The sequence below is a fragment of the Dermacentor variabilis genome, chromosome 1 (assembly GCF_050947875.1).
Source record: "Dermacentor variabilis isolate Ectoservices chromosome 1, ASM5094787v1, whole genome shotgun sequence".
NCBI lineage: Eukaryota > Metazoa > Arthropoda > Arachnida > Ixodida > Ixodidae > Dermacentor > Dermacentor variabilis.
Window position 1 is genome coordinate 20,423,453 of NC_134568.1, and position 5,510 is coordinate 20,428,962.

Genomic DNA, 5,510 nt, shown 5'->3' on the forward strand with positions numbered 1-5,510 from the left:
GAAGCTTAATATACGGTCAAAGAGATTGCGCAAGGCGCTCCCGCCAATGACACTGAAACTAATCCACTCAGAAGGGGCTTGGCAAAGCCCTGCCACATTTCAACGACGCCAAGGAATGTAAAACGTAAACAAGCCCCTCCGTATCTCATTGCACAAAAGGACGAATGGCCTCTCAACCGTGCTCTGCAGCGCCACGCGTTCAAAGATAGCAAGGCTGGTGTAGGATAGGGAAGTCAGGACAGAATTTCCCGCATTAAAATAACCATGATATTGCTCTCTTGGATTGTTAGCCCAAAACGTCTGATCAAATTCTTTTTCAGTGGCCTCTTTATCTGAGAAAGGCGAATATTCTAGGCTGTGAAAAAAGTATTTTACACATATTTCTTCCTGGGGTAAATCTTTTATTCATAATATTCATTCCCAGGAAATATGATACAATGAAACGTTGATGCTTAAAAACAAAACTTCCGGAGCTAAAGCGTTTTCAGATCGCTGAGAAAGCGCAAGTCTCTATATGATTTTGATTTAAATGCGCATTGCGATGAAAAAAATGTTTTAATCGTGTTTGCGCCCATGATATTTCGTTGCTTGTTCTTGGCGTTAAGTTGGTTGCACAAAAATTGCCGATATGCAGCAGGATATGTTACATATTAGAGACCATAAAGGCATAGGCACATCAATAGTGCCTTTTGTAGGGATGTATCATTACTGATCTCCATGCTTTCCAGCATGCTCACAGCTGGAGATGAGGAGCCTTGTTTCCCCCCAGACAATGCATGGTCTTCTAAGGTCACTTAGCGCGATCTGCAAAAAAAATATAGAAAAGAAAATGTCTTAATACCAACAGTATAATACTTTATAGGTGAAAACACGCTTCTTTTAGGCTAAATGTGCGAACGAAGACAGCTTGCTTTTTCACTGCTTTAACAGTGATTGCAATTCTTCTGACATTTCTTCTACTGACTGCTCTTAAAATGTTCTGGTTTGGAAGTTTTTATAAGCAGCTAAGTGACACAGGAAAGGTGGTCAAATCACCGCAATAATGAGAGCATGCATTGTAAGCCTGGTTCGCAAGCATGCTTCTAAACGATCGTATGAAAGCTCAGAGAATTTCACTATTTTCGATAAGATCAGAAGAAACTTATTCAATTTTTGTTCATTTTCATCAATCCTACATTCAAACCTTTATTAGTTTTCAAATACGACCCGAAAAACAAAACAACAATGTGCAAAACGCCTTTAGGTGAGACACATAGCTGTAACTGATTTTATTCCATCATGCTATTCATAAAAATAATGTTTAAAAATTCGAACACAACTGGCAACGCTTTCGACAAAACCTTTTAATACCTACGGAAGAATGAGCTAGAAAAACGTAGCTATGCTTAAGAGGAAGCTTTAGCTCGGGCACAATTCCGACGCAGCCTATTCAAATGCATGTAAAACGCAAAAACGTTTTTCTGAGAAAACCCTTGGACCGATTTTAATAAAATTTGTTGCATTTGGGAGAGAAAGGTAAGTTCTAGTGACTGTTGCAAGCGGAATTTCGGTTTAGGGCGTGAATTTTGTTAAAAAGATTTTCAAATATTCGACCGTTTGAAAAAAATAGCAGCACGAAGTTTACAAATTCATAGCTCTGCATCAAGAACGGATATCACGGTTCTGTAAACGGCATCCATTAGATCATTCAAAGCGGACACGAGGCTGACTGCTTTCGATTTCGATCAACTCTATTGCTCGCGAAAAAGGTTCTCGATCGTTTTCCAATAAGCGTACCATTACGGCAAATTTTACACCACGCATCATACAACCACATACCGGAAATGATGACAAATTGGCAGTTCGCCGCTATTTAATACAAGCGAACCATAACTAATGTTCTTACCTGTATATTTCAGTCGTCCATGAATAGTAGGTGAGGGACCGCAACATATCCATTATGCATATGAAAATGCTGCTCTGGAGCCGCGAGCCCGCGGTGGATTCTCTGTCGTAAACTCTCGTAAGCTTGGCAGAGTGCACAATGTATGCATACACCACCCGCGTTGTAAGTCATGAATGTACGTAAAAGTGAACGTGGCGATACACCCCAACTCTGACAATTAGACCGGAAGCTCTGTGCTGCAATGAAGGAACGTCGCTCATTGCAGTCCGCCGGAAAATCCACACCAAAAATGGCCGAGCGCAGACATGAAAACACAACGGCCTCCTTCAACCTCCCCAAGAAAATTTTTGAATTGACCGCAGGGCAGTGAGAAGACGCAAAGCGTTGTTGTCCCTGGCCCACACTCCGCGCAGACACCGTGATGTATCACGGCTCTCTTATTTGGATCTTTATAAGCGTGATGGATATTTCTCGTGCGAGCGCTCCGCGGGATGTTAAGCGTGTGATCTGCGTTTCTCACGCGTACGCAGCTCGCTCACGCTTGCACAAGACAGAACCATGACAGGCCGTCTTGCGCTCACGCTTAAATGAAGTAATGTCACGCTTATATTCGGTCGCGTGTTGCTTGAAATGTCATCCGCGCCTCATTTACATACGCGTCACGCTTAAACTTACAGTTTAGCGAATTTATATGAATCATTTTGCTCATTGTATTTCCCAGTTCTGTATTGACACTGTCTGTTCAATGTTTTCATTGAATACCATTAGATCTGATTTTTTATCGCTAAATTTCAGATCTAAATTCTCGCCTTCCTGTCCACAAATATTAGCCAGATGATGCATATCACTCTGCTTGTTAGCAAGCAACGCAATTTCGTCCGCATAGAACAAACCTGAAAGGTACTGCTCTTCAATTATGCCCGCCTGTTTGTATGAAATATTACATCCGATATCGATTACTTCTAGTGCCCTTTCCATCCTTACCATGTATATCATAAACAGTAGCAAGGATAAAGGGCACCCCTGTCTCAACCCCTTGATGACATAAAATTTCTCCTCATTCCTCAGCGCTTCCCATTCAACGCAAATGGTATTTTCTAGGTAAATCTACCGCAGAAGCTGTAGCTCTATACAGTAGTTGCTTAGGCCTTCTTCTTCAAGGATATGCCAAAAATGTTGCGGTCAGCGTTGACATACGCTCCGGTAATGTCTAAAAATGCCGCATATAACGGCCTCCTTTCTTCTCCGGATATTTGAATACACTGAGTAAGGACAAATAAGTTATCATCCAGAAGCCTACCGATTCCGCATGAAGCCATTCTGAAGTTCTCCCCATATGCTATTATGTTCTGCCCATGCTTGCAGTTTGAATTTATTTGCCCGCATTGCTAACCTGTATATTACCGATGCAATGGTCAACAGTCTTTATGAGTGAATTGTATCTTTTTTTCCTCTTAGCTTAATAAATTAAGTTCATTCTATCATGTCGCCAACTGTGTGGTATTCGTCTGTCTTGTAAACTTTATTCTAGTGCCTTTGACACAGCTGCCTTACTCTTTAATCCTAGTTCATTGATCAGACTAACGGAAACGTCCTCTAACGCTGTGGCTGTGATGTTAGGACATTTATCTTTGGCTTTTTTCCAGTTAAGATTTCTCAGCTTTTTCTGTCTGGCTCTGCTTCATGCTCTTTATTTTTTATCAGAATCGACCTCGCCATTACCTTGAAATCATTCGGCTGTTATTTTCCGGGTGTAATTTAATGCCGCGTCCCCATCCAGTTTGTTTGCACCTCCGTTTAGGATATGTCGTAGTATCGTTCGAGACTTGTTGCCGAACAAGTTAAGGCGGTTCCAAAATATTCTAGGCGGGCCTTCTCTTTCTCACGTATTTCCGACAACCAACGTTCCATTTCACCTCTAAACCTCTGAGGGCCAATTTCTTTCGCCAAATATGCCACTCCATCCCCACCCCAGGGTGGATTTTGTTATTGCAGATTTAAAATGTTCAGAGGGCCCTATTTGGAAAAGATTTTCCGCGATTTTATTTTTAGATTGATCATAAAGTGGCAAAAGAACTATTTCCCGTATGTAAATATGCATTATTTATACATGAATGCAGATGGGCTTGCATAAATTGTTATTACAAGAATAAAGAAGCACACACACTGGAATAGACATATTCCGATTCGGCACTACGGCAGCAGTCCGCAACGCAGGAATCACCCCTTGACTCTCTTGCCGAAGAGCAAGCGGTGCGCACGTCCGTAGCCTAATAGAACCATCTACCTGAGCGCATGCAAAATAACTCGATGGTTGCGTGCCTGTCAGAAATAAAAAAAAAGTCGCAGTTTCGCCCGAAAGGCGAAGCATCGATTGCGATAGCAAATTAGTGGACAGCTATACGAAGTAAGGATAGTAGTTTTATCGGCCGTATGAACTTGTAAACACAGGCATACTAACTAAATTGACGAACATGATATCACGCGCACACAAGCAAACCTGAACACACCTCACTCGATGACCGCGGAAACTCGCTGTCAAAAGGCGGCAGTGAGGCAACGTGGCCGCAGCAGCAGCGGGAGAATTGTCCACTGTGCTACCGCTCGTATCAACACGAACTAAGTGGCGAAAACACAACGAAGCGCGGACTCTGTGCGCAGCGCAGATGGCTTTCAAGGTACAGAGGGCCCGGCTGAATCCTGCGCGGCCGCACGGGCCACCCAGAGTGGAAGAATAAGTTTTACCACCTGATGCTGTTTAACGTGCATTTCGCCCCCATCGAAATGCGGCCGCGCTGACCGGCATTTGATCCCACGACCACGTCCTTACCATCGCGACGCCGTAGCCACTAAGCCGCCATGGCGGGTGCAACTGCGAAATTGAAGCCGAGCAGTAGTGAAGTAATTTTCGGTTAGCATCAATCGTAAGTCGAGCACCAATTTCGAGATGTTCATCTCGAAAGTTTGTCAGGAAATGCATCGGATGGTCAGTGAAGGTCGCCCTGAACTGCTGGGGGGTACTTAGGGTGAGTGTGAAATTTAATACCAATTCATTTGGCGGTACTATTTTGAGCACGGATATCTCGCCTACAATGGCTATTTGTTGAATCTGCGTCGTGCTCTTGTTTGTTTCTTTCTTTTTTCCTTTCCTTGCATTTGGCCAAACACGCAGCCAGTGCCTTCACTGCGTGCGCGCTACATCGCGAACAACACAGTTGAAGTGACCTCGTGCACAAGAAAAGGTTGGCCGCACGTGCGACAGCAACGCTCGCAAACAAAAGAGAAAGAGCTTGCAACGCCACGCTCACTGAGCCGAATGCACGCAGTAGGCAGCTGCAGTCGTGGCCGAGCGGTTAAGGCGATGGACTAGAAATCCGTTGGGGTCTCCCCGCACAGGTTCGAATCCTGTCGACTGCGATTTTTTTTTTTTCACATGGCAAGCCTGCATGTTTTTGTTCGGGGGGCCTGTCTGACACGTTTATTATGCTTCATATCTCTTTATTTTAGATGTAGAAGCAAGGGTACTGCGATCTTTGCTTAGCGCGTTGCTGCAGCATACGATAAGCATAGAAATAGAACTTACGCGATCAACGTCATTAGTAATATGTTTTCATGTCTCATCAGA

At 43.6% G+C, this 5,510-nt stretch overlaps 1 non-coding gene across 1 annotated transcript; it reads left to right on the forward strand.

Moving 5' to 3' along the window:
- Positions 1-5,220: 5,220 nt before the first annotated feature.
- Positions 5,221-5,302, forward strand: TRNAS-AGA (transfer RNA serine (anticodon AGA)). Its single transcript has one exon. It is a non-coding gene; the product is annotated as a tRNA-Ser (tRNA).
- Positions 5,303-5,510: the final 208 nt, after the last annotated feature.